This window comes from Glycine soja, chromosome 13 (assembly GCF_004193775.1).
Source record: "Glycine soja cultivar W05 chromosome 13, ASM419377v2, whole genome shotgun sequence".
NCBI lineage: Eukaryota > Viridiplantae > Streptophyta > Magnoliopsida > Fabales > Fabaceae > Glycine > Glycine soja.
The window spans coordinates 7,901,906-7,912,415 of NC_041014.1; the positions used below are offsets into that span (position 1 = coordinate 7,901,906).

General features: G+C 40.2%; 1 non-coding gene across 1 annotated transcript; it reads left to right on the plus strand.

Moving 5' to 3' along the window:
- Nucleotides 1-6,747: 6,747 nt before the first annotated feature.
- Nucleotides 6,748-6,854, plus strand: LOC114382884. Its single transcript, XR_003660341.1, has one exon. It is a non-coding gene; the product is annotated as a small nucleolar RNA R71 (small nucleolar RNA).
- The last annotated feature ends 3,656 nt before the right edge of the window (nucleotides 6,855-10,510 follow it).

The following is a 10,510-nucleotide window of genomic DNA, read 5'->3' on the forward strand; positions in this document are numbered from 1 at the left end:
TGGCCCAAAACGAAATAAACACTGAACAACATAAAATAAAATTGCGAAATTTCCTAATTCGAAATTAACTAAGGTAAGCGTTGCTTTATTTGCCCTCTTCAAGTCCACAACCAAAATCCGGATTAAGCCCAATGTTTCATTAATTCCTGAAATTAGATTAAAAACATCAAATTAGCTAAATGAGCCCAAATGATAAAACTGCCTAATTAATTGCCAATTAAGACCAATCAATAATTAAAATGGTGCAAAAAGGGTTTAGAAAATAGAAGAAAATAATGGCACATCAAAACCCCCCATACTTAGCCTTTTGCACTCTTGGGCAAAATGAAACAAAGAACAAAATCCAAGGATATCAGAGGGAGACAAACAAAAACATTCACATATTTCTCAATGAACATCAAGGAATGAAAGGAATGGGTAACATCTAACATACGGAGATCCAAAAAGTCAAGACATTCATGAAAATCATCCAAGCAACCCAATCATGGCAAAATAGTTAATCAGCTCAAGAATGAAAAGTGATAAAGCCTCACAAGATATACACTCTATCTCTCAAGTGTCTAGGCTACTATTTACCCTCAAAGCACCCATGAAAGCAAACACCACATAAACTTGGCAAGATTCTAAAATTGGCAATCAACCCATAAACACAAGCACATGAGGATCAAAAGGTCTTTTAAGGTTGTAATGGGGCCAAGGACAAGGTATGGAGAAATATGGAATAAGTGGCTAAATCCCAAAGGAATAGAGGAGCAAAGGGGAATAAGTGCATATTAAAAAAAATAAGAAAATAAAAAGAAGTAAAGATAAAAATTAAACATGAAGAGTAGAACCAAGAGTTTCATCATTCTTGTGCCATTTAAGATGTTATTCACTCAACTTTATTGCTTTTTTTTTTTCGATTTTTTTTTTTAGGCCTTTGAGAAACAACATTTCATTCAGCATGTCCAACATTTAACCAATATACAATGTACATCAAGTATGGCCCAAAATACATCATGAAGCATAGCCAACAAAACAAGTTGTCCAATGAAACAAAAACCCCCCACACTTATTCCCAAAACAATTCCAAAGCTCCAAAATTCCTTAAGGATATGGTAATATCATGGTTTTTCACTTAAGGCTTGTAGTGAGCTTCAAAACAAGGAAAGGGAAACAAGGCTCAAAAGGGCTATCAAAGGAATTAATTCAAGGTAAGTCCATTTGGCTAGAAGCTTATAAGAACAAAATTGCCTTAATCATTTCCAAATATGCATGTGAATTAGGACGCATCAACAAGAATCAAGCCAAGGCTATTGTACAAGCAATCAATGGGGCAAAACACACCAAATGATTATAATGATGGATGGCTCAAATTCTCACAAAGGTAAAATCATCACTTTCAAATTGAGCTTTCAAAACTATCATGACATGTAGAGAAGAATCAAGGATTTCAAGTCACAAAATGTCAAGAACTTTTATTTTCAAAACAATTACCCATTTCTTGAACATATCCTATAATTCAAAGAAAAACATGCAAAGTCGTACGTGCACATGAAATTGACCCAAAATATTAAACTGAAAATCCGACGAAACTAACAACATTAACAAATTAACACAACTAACAAATTAACAAAACCAACAAAACTAGCAAAACCAAAGAACACTCCCCCCCATACTTAAACAACACATTGTCCTCAATGTAGCACAATTAAAAGATTAAAAACAATTAAATCATCAAAGAGAATCGGACAAGTGTAATAAAAGCAAAGAAGGAGATAGGAAAAGAAAAACTCCCTAAGTCATGGTGGAGGAAGAGTAGGGTGGAGTAAGGAAGTCTCTTCCACCACTACGTCCACTAAAGAAGGGTTCGTGAGGAATGGCTTAAGTCGATGTCCGTTGACCTTGAAGCTCTTGTTTGTGGAGTCGCTTTTGATCTCAACTGTACCATAAGGAAAAACATTAGTAACAACAAAAGGACCAATCCACTTAGACCTCAACTTACCACTCATGAGTCCAAGCCTAGAATTATACAATAACACTTTTTGCCCAACCACAAAGTCTTTTTTAACTATCATGCTATCATGGAACTTCTTGGTCTTTTCTTTGTAGAACTTGGCATTCTCGTAGGCGTCTAGGCGGATTTCATCTAACTCACTCAGTTGCAACTTCCTTTCCTCACCAGCTTGATCCATAGAGAAGTTGCAAGTCTTCACTGCCCAGTATGCTTTGTGCTCAATTTCCACTGGAAGATGACATGCCATTCCAAAGACAACCCGATAAGGAGACATTCCTATGGGTGCTTTGTAGGCAGTCCGATGTGCCCAGAGAGCATCATCAAGCCTGGTACTCCAATCTTTCTTGCTTGGCTGCACAATCTTCTCTAGAATTCTCTTGATTTCCCTGTTAGAAATTTCTGCCTGTCCATTAGTCTGGGGGTGGTATGGTGTGGATACCCTGGGTACCACCCCGTACTTTTTAAGCAGGGCATGTATTGTCCTGTTGCAAAAATGGGTTCCTTGATCACTAACAATTGCTTTAGGTACTCCAAACCTGCAAAACAGATGAGACCTGACAAAGTCTGCGACAACTTTAGCATCATTAGTTCTAGTGGGCTTGGCTTCCACCCATTTTGAAACATAGTCAACTGCAAGGAGAATGTAAACATAACCAAAAGAGACAGGAAAAGGACCCATGAAATCTATACCCCAGACATCAAACACCTCACAGAATAGCATAGGTTGCTGAGGCATTTGTTGTCGCCATGTAAGTGTATTTCCTGCTCTCTGACACTGCTCACAAGTGCTGCAGATCTTCCACGCATCTTTAAAGATGGTGGGCCAATAAAAACCACAATCAAGCACTTTGCGAGCTGTCCTTTGAACACCCAGATGACCTCCCGGTGCGGAAGAATGACAGAACTGCAGGACTGAGTCAGTCTCATGATCTGGAATGCACCGTCTAATGACCTGATCACTGCACAATTTCCACAAGTAGGGGTCATCCTAAATAAAATGCTTAGCATCACTTTTAATCTTATCTTTTTGGGCCTTAGATGCTAAGGGAGGAAAAACAGAAGCAACTAAATAATTGACAATGTTAGCAAACCAGGGAGTAGAAAAAGAGTCAGAAATACTATACAATATATACAAATGATCATCCGGGAAATCATCCCGAATAGGTGAATCTGCATCAGAGACACGTTCGATCCGACTCAAATGATCAGCAACTAGATTTTGTGCTCCGCTCCTATCACGGATCTCCAAGTCAAACTCTTGGAGCCAGAGCATCCATCGGATCAACCTAGGCTTGGAATCAGCCTTCTTCAACAAGTACTTTAGAGCTGCATGGTCAGTATAAACAATAATGCGAGTACCAAGCAAATAAGATCGAAATTTTTCAAGAGCAAAAACTATGGCTAGAAGCTCTTTCTCAGTAGTAGTATAATTTGCTTGGGCAGCATCTAAAGTCCTAGAAGCATAATATATCACCCTGGGCAATTTATCAATTTTCTGAGCAAGGACAGCCCCCAATGCATAATTTGATGCATCACACATAAGCTCAAAAGGGGCTGTCCAATCGGGTGCCTGGATGATGGGGGTGGTAGTCAACGCTCTTTTGAGGCAATCAAAAGCCTCTTTGCATTTGTCATTAAAGTCAAACTCCACCTCCTTTTGCAACAAGTTGGATAGTGGAAGGGCTACTTTGCTAAAATCCCTTATAAAGCGCCTGTAGAATCCTGCATGACCAAGAAAAGATCGCACCTCTCGCACACAAGAGGGGTAAGGCAATTGTGAAATAACAGAAATTTTTGCAGGATCTACTTCAATGCCCTTATTGGAAATAATGTGGCCTAAAACTATACCTTGCTCCACCATAAAATGACATTTTTCAAAATTTAGAACAAGGTTAGTTTCAATGCATCTATTCAAAACTTTTTCCAAACTATTCAAACAACAATCAAAATAGGATCCATATATAGTGAAATCATCCATAAACACCTATATGCAATTTTCTAAAAAATCACTGAAAATACTAATCATGCACCGCTGGAAGGTACCAGGGGCATTGCACAGGCCGAAAGGCATCCTCCTATAAGCAAAAGTGCCGAAGGGGCAGGTGAATGTGATCTTTTCCTGATCCTCAGGAGCAATAGTAATTTGCATATAACCAGAAAAACCATCAAGGAAACAGTAGTGGGATTTACCTGCCAGGCGCTCAAGCATCTGGTCAATGAATGGCAGGGGAAAATGGTCCTTTTTGGTAACTTGGTTCAGCCTCCTATAGTCAATGCAGACTCTCCAACTGTTCTGCACCCGAGTAGGAATTAACTCCTCCTTCTCATTTTTGATCACTGTGAGGCCAGTCTTTTTCGGGACTACCTGGACGGGACTCACCCATTGGCTGTCGGAGATAGGATAAATGATTCCAGCTTGCAAAAGCTTGGTTATCTCCTTCTTCACTACATCAAGAATCACCGGGTTGAGTCTTCTCTGTGGCTGTCTTACTGGTTTAGCTCCATCTTCTAAATTTATTCGATGCATACATGTGGATGGGCTAATACCAGGAATGTCCGCCAGGGTCCAGCCTATAGCCTTCTTATGCTTCTTGAGAACTGACAACAACTTCTCCTCTTGCTCATCAGCAAGGGAGGCAGATATAATCACTGAAAAACTCTTGCTATTATCCAAGTAAGCGTATTTTAAATTTGATGGCAGAGGCTTCAATTCTGGTGTGGTTGGCTGGACAGTGGTAGAAGGAGATGGTTTCTCATCCTTTACCTCATAAAGAAAGTCAGAGGTATGTGTACTTCCTGAAACATGGTTAGTCCTATCTGACTCTATAAAATCAATCTCAAGAGGTAAAACACCACCACCAGGCATGCAATCAATATCACTCTCAGATTCACTCTCAGCATCAAATTCAGACATATGATCAAGTACAATTTCAGACTCAATGCATGAAGAGTGAGAGGCATGCAGATTAGAATAAAGATCAGTCATGTATTCATCAACAACATGGTCAATTATTTCAGCACGAAATACAGAAAGATCTTCAGATGGGTATTTCATAGCATCCAGAATATTAAAATGAACAGTTATATCACCAAACTCCATGGACAGTGTGCCTGCATAAACATCTATCTTAGTTCTAGCAGTTTTCATAAAGGGTCTGCCTAGAATGATGGGAATTGATCCTTGAGAAAATCCATCTTCCATATTCAAGATATAAAAATCAACGGGGAAAATCAGTTCACCAACTCTAACTAAGACATCTTCTATGAAACCAACAGGATAGGCAACACTTCTGTTAGCTAAATGAATTACCACATCAGTTGACTACAAGGGACCTAGAGATAGGGAATTAAAAATAGACAGAGGCATAACACTAACAGAAGCTCCTAAATCTAGCATGGCATTGTCAAACTTACTATTCCCTATGATACAAGGTATGCTGAATGTACCTGGATCTTTGCATTTTTCAGGAATTTGAGGAACAAATTTACCAATCAATGCGGAGACATTTCTGCCCATGCTAATCCGTTCACTTCCTTTAAGCTTCCGCTTATTAGTGCACAGCTCCTTCAAGAATTTGGCATATCTTGGAATTTGCTTTATTGCATCCAACAGAGGTATGTTTACCTCTACCTTTCTAAACGTTTCCAAGATCTCTTTCTCTGCCTCTTCCATTTTTTTGTTGGAAACTGCTCTTGGAGGGAATGGAAGAGGGGGAATGTGCTGCTTCTGCAAATCAGAATTACCTGTGGAAGAAGATTCACTTGCACAGAAATTGTTAGGTAAATTTTTGTCATCACCTTTTTCTGGAATAAAGTGAAGTTTGGCAAGTTCATTTGCAGATGAGGAAGGTGCTACGGGTTGAGGTCCTTGACATTGCTTTCCCGACCTCAATGAAATGGCACTGACATTTTTGGGATTTTGGACAGCTTGAGAAGGCAGCTTGTCAGAATTCTGGGACTGTTGTTGATTCAATTGGGTAGCCAATTGTCCCATCTGATTGGTTAAGCTCTGAATGGAGGCTCTGGTCTCTTGCTGAAACTGCATGTTCTGCATAGTCATTTGCCTCACAAGTTCTTCGAGGGAAGGTTGTGGAGGGGCCTCAACTGTTGGCTGTTTCTGGGGTTGTTGCTGTTGTTGGATTGGTGGAGGAATGTATGGTCTGCTTGGGCCAGCAGCATTTTGGAAGGAAGGAGCAGGCTGCTATTGTTGTTGCTGAGGGCTGGACCATCTGAGGTTAGGGTGATTCCTCCATCTAGGGTTGTATCTGTTGCTGGAAAGGTCATAATTGTTCTGCTGTGGTTGATTTTGCTGCTGAGGTTGAGGAGGTCTATTGTAAATATTTGTAGCGTAAGCTTCAGGCTACTCAATTGCTCCAGGTTGCTGCATGGAAGGGCAAAGGTCTGTATGGTGGTCAGCAGAGGAGCACAAACCACAAACCCTTGCGACAGGTACAAATTTCGGATTCAAAGCCAGCTGGGTTACCAAGTTAACCAATGCATCCAGTTTGCCTTCAAGCTTCTTAGTTTCAGATGATGCAGATGGGTTTGTAGCTACCTCATGCACTCCTCTAATGACTATGGCATCATTTCTGGCGCTAAACTGCTGGGAGTTGGAGGCCATCTTCTCAATTAAATTTCTGGCTTCAGCAGGAGTCATGTCTCCAAGGGCTCCACCACTGGCAGCATCTATCATACTTCTCTCCATATTACTGAGTCCTTCATAAAAGTATTGGAGAAGAAGTTGTTCTGAAATCTGATGGTGGGGGCAACTGGCACATAGTTTCTTAAATCTCTCCCAGTACTCATACAGGCTCTCTCCACTGAGTTGTCTAATACCTGAGATATCCTTCCTAATGGCTGTGGTCATGGAAGCAGGGAAAATTTTTTCTAAGAATACTCTCTTAAGGTCATCCCAGCTCGTGATGGACCTTGGAGCAAGGTAATACAACCAGTCCTTTGCCACTCCCTCTAATGAATGAGGAAAAGCCTTCAGAAATATGTGATCCTCTTGGACATCTGGGGGTTTCATGGTGGAGCAGACAATATGAAATTCCTTCAAATGTTTGTGCGGGTCTTCACCTGCAAGGCCATGAAACTTTGAAAGCAAATGAATTAGTCCAGTTTTAAGAACATATGGGACATCCTCATCAGGGTATTGGATGCACAAGCTTTCATAGGTGAAATCAGGTGCAGCCATTTCCCTTAGAGTCCTCTCACGAGGTGGAGGTTGTGCCATGTTCTCAGAATGTGCAAAATCAGAATGCTCAGAATCAGAATGCTCAAAATTATAATGCTCAAGATCAGGTTGTTCAAAATCACCAATAACAAAATGCACAGATTCACCAGTTATGGAATGCTCAGAATGATCAAAAGGTATAAAATGATGCCTAACTAATCTATGAAATGTCCTATCTATCTCAGGATCAAAGGGTTGTAAGTCAGATGGATTGCCTCTAGTCATACACTACATTCAGCATGCACACAACTAGTTGCCTTGTCATGTAAATAAAGGTGTAGGTTTGAACTACAACTACCCTCAAATGATATCCAAATGACTTGAAATTTTGTGAGCAACCCTATAAAATGATGAGAAGATAGCACAAAAAATTTCAGACAAAAATTCAAAGTCTAACTATGAAAGCTAAAAATGGTAGGTTAAGAAAAATAAGTGAATAAAACTTGAAAAATAAAAAACTTTTGACAGAATCGCTTTTTTTGGACGATGGAGACCTCAGCCAGCCTATGGCGGGCTGCCATGGCGTAGGAAATTTTTTTCTACCCCAAATGCATATATAATAATTGCGATTCAGATAACCGGAGCAAAAGTTATGGCCGTTTGAAGTTTTGACAAACACAAAATTTGCTAGTTTTTTGGAACTTTCAAATCTTACCAAACTAAAGGCTCTAGCTATTTTTCCCACACAATATGGATTAAAAGAAGTTACCACAAAAAAATTCAGCCAAAAATAACAACCCTAGCTACTAAAACAAAAAATCTCAAATAATTCAGCATGGGTGGTCGCTAAAATCTGTCTCTAATTGATTTCTACTACTACTCTGTTTTTCCGCAAGCTGATTTCTACTACTACTCTGCTTTCAAGCACAATCTTCACAGAAAAACACCATAATTGAAACAGGGGAAACGCTTAATGGAAAAACTGAAACAGAACACACATTAAACAAAATACCAGGACACTAATCAACACTAACACACATACTAACACAATACTAACAATTAAAACACGAAAGGATTAAACACACAACACTAGCTAGCTATTATGAACCTTTGGACACTGCTCCCCGGCAACGGCGCCAAATTTGATCGAGGCCGTACCCGAATCAAATAAACATGAAAATGCAGTAACTAGGAAGTGATCCTAGGTCGTTTCCCAACGAGCAGTGACAAGCCAAATGTTCATAATATACTTGCAGTAACAGTAACGATGGGGGGGGGGGGGGTTTGGTTGTTTGGTAATTAAAGAGCAGAACAAATAAAATGGAATATGAAACTACTAATATTAAAAATGGGTTGTTTCCTCTGATTCAGAAGCCACTCTCTTATCCTAGGTTATGGAGAATTCGTCCCTAACAGTCAACCACTTAATCCAACCCTATTTCAATTTACTAAGCGAAAATCAACTTAGGGTTTTCAATACGTGATTAGGCACCACATACACCAGTTAGCCCTTCGTCCATTAAGCATGAACGCAAGTTAGGCTCAGAGGCAATTAATCGAACACGAAGCGTGCACTGATTAATATTCACGAAATTGGGATAACTAGTGAAGGGAAAACTGCCAGGAAACCACATTACAAACGAAACCTCAAAGAGAGTTGGGCTTCGTCCTCAAAAGGAAACAACACCAGAAAATCTAGCCTTCCATGGATTTAAACAGAAAATGCAAATGAAGCATGAAGCAGAAACGTAAATGAACAAGAATGTAAATGAACGGAAACGTAAATGAGAGTAGAAGAAGAAGCAAGAACGAAATTGTAATTAGAAGCAGAAAACGTAAAATTGCATTACGAACTCAGAAGCATCCAAACAGAAAAACGAAAACCCTAAAACAAAGCTCTGAATAATGAATAGCATCACAGAATAGAATGCCCTGCACGAATCCCAAGGCAGCTATTTAAAAAGAGTCACTCAAAGTCACTGGGCCCTATTACAATACTCTGGCCCAAAACGAAATAAACACTGAACAACATAAAATAAAATTGCGAAATTTCCTAATTCGAAATTAACTAAGGTAAGCGCTGCTTTATTTGCCCTCTTCAAGTCCACAACCAAAATCCGGATTAAGCCCAATGTTTCATTAATTCCTGAAATTAGATTAAAAACATCAAATTAGCTAAATGAGCCCAAATAATAAAACTGCCTAATTAATTGCCAATTAAGACCAATCAATAATTAAAATGGTGCAAAAAGGGTTTAGAAAATAGAAGAAAATGATGGCACATCACACACAGAGACTAACGTCGTCTTCTGCGCCCAATCGCGGCCGACAAGCCCGTTGATACGCGGAGATTTACGTCATCTTCCGCGCTCACAAGATCTGTCGTACTGACATTTGAGTCACGCTGACGGGCGGAAATACCCGAGTGGTTATCCGTATAAACATTCTTTTTTGCTATCTGTAAGACGAAAAGCCTGATAGCACGCAGAGACTAACGTCGTCTTCTGCGCCCTTCGTCAATCGCGGCCGGCAAGCTTGTTGACACGCGGAGATTTATGTCATCTTCCGCGCTCACAAAGATCTGTCATACTGACATTTGAGTCACGCTGACGGGCGGAAATACCCGAGTGGTTATCCGTATAAACTTTCTTTTGCTATCTGTAAGACAGAACGCTTGATAGCATGCAGAGACTGACATCGTCTTCTGCACCTTTTGTTCCCCCGGGGACAACAAGTCATTTACATGCGGAGGTATTTTATGGTCACCCGCGACTCTCGTCAACCGAGAGGAATGAAATTAGTGTCTTATCTTTACTTCCCTTTTATCTCCAATAAAAGACAAGTAAAGAGGGGCAACTGTCATACCCTAATTTCGTCCGGGGACCTTTGCTTGGTGGCATGCAACTTTTGTTTGGTCCTTGTGAGGTGCTTGGCACCCATCATTAGGCAATTTGTGAAGTTCCGGGACATGCCGAAAGTCAAAAGAAGGTATTGATGCACAATCCGTAAGATTCCGTGACTCACCGGAAATCAAAAGGAAGCATCGTTGCATAATTAGTGAGGTTCTGTAACATTCCATAAGTCAAGAAAGGGGATGATTATGTAATCCGCAAGGTTCCGTAACATTACGGAAAGAAAACAAGTATCGTTGCGAAATCCGTAAGTTTCCGTAACTTTACGAAAAAAGAATCACCAAAAAAGAGCAAGGGGGTGTATTTAGTAAAAATGGGGGTGCAAATAGCAACCAGGCCCACTTGGGCCCTCCAGAAGATTCCTCCAGAAGACTGTTGCTTCTTGAGGAAGCAACCTTGCTCGCCTGGGCGAGCTGGGTGGCAAGC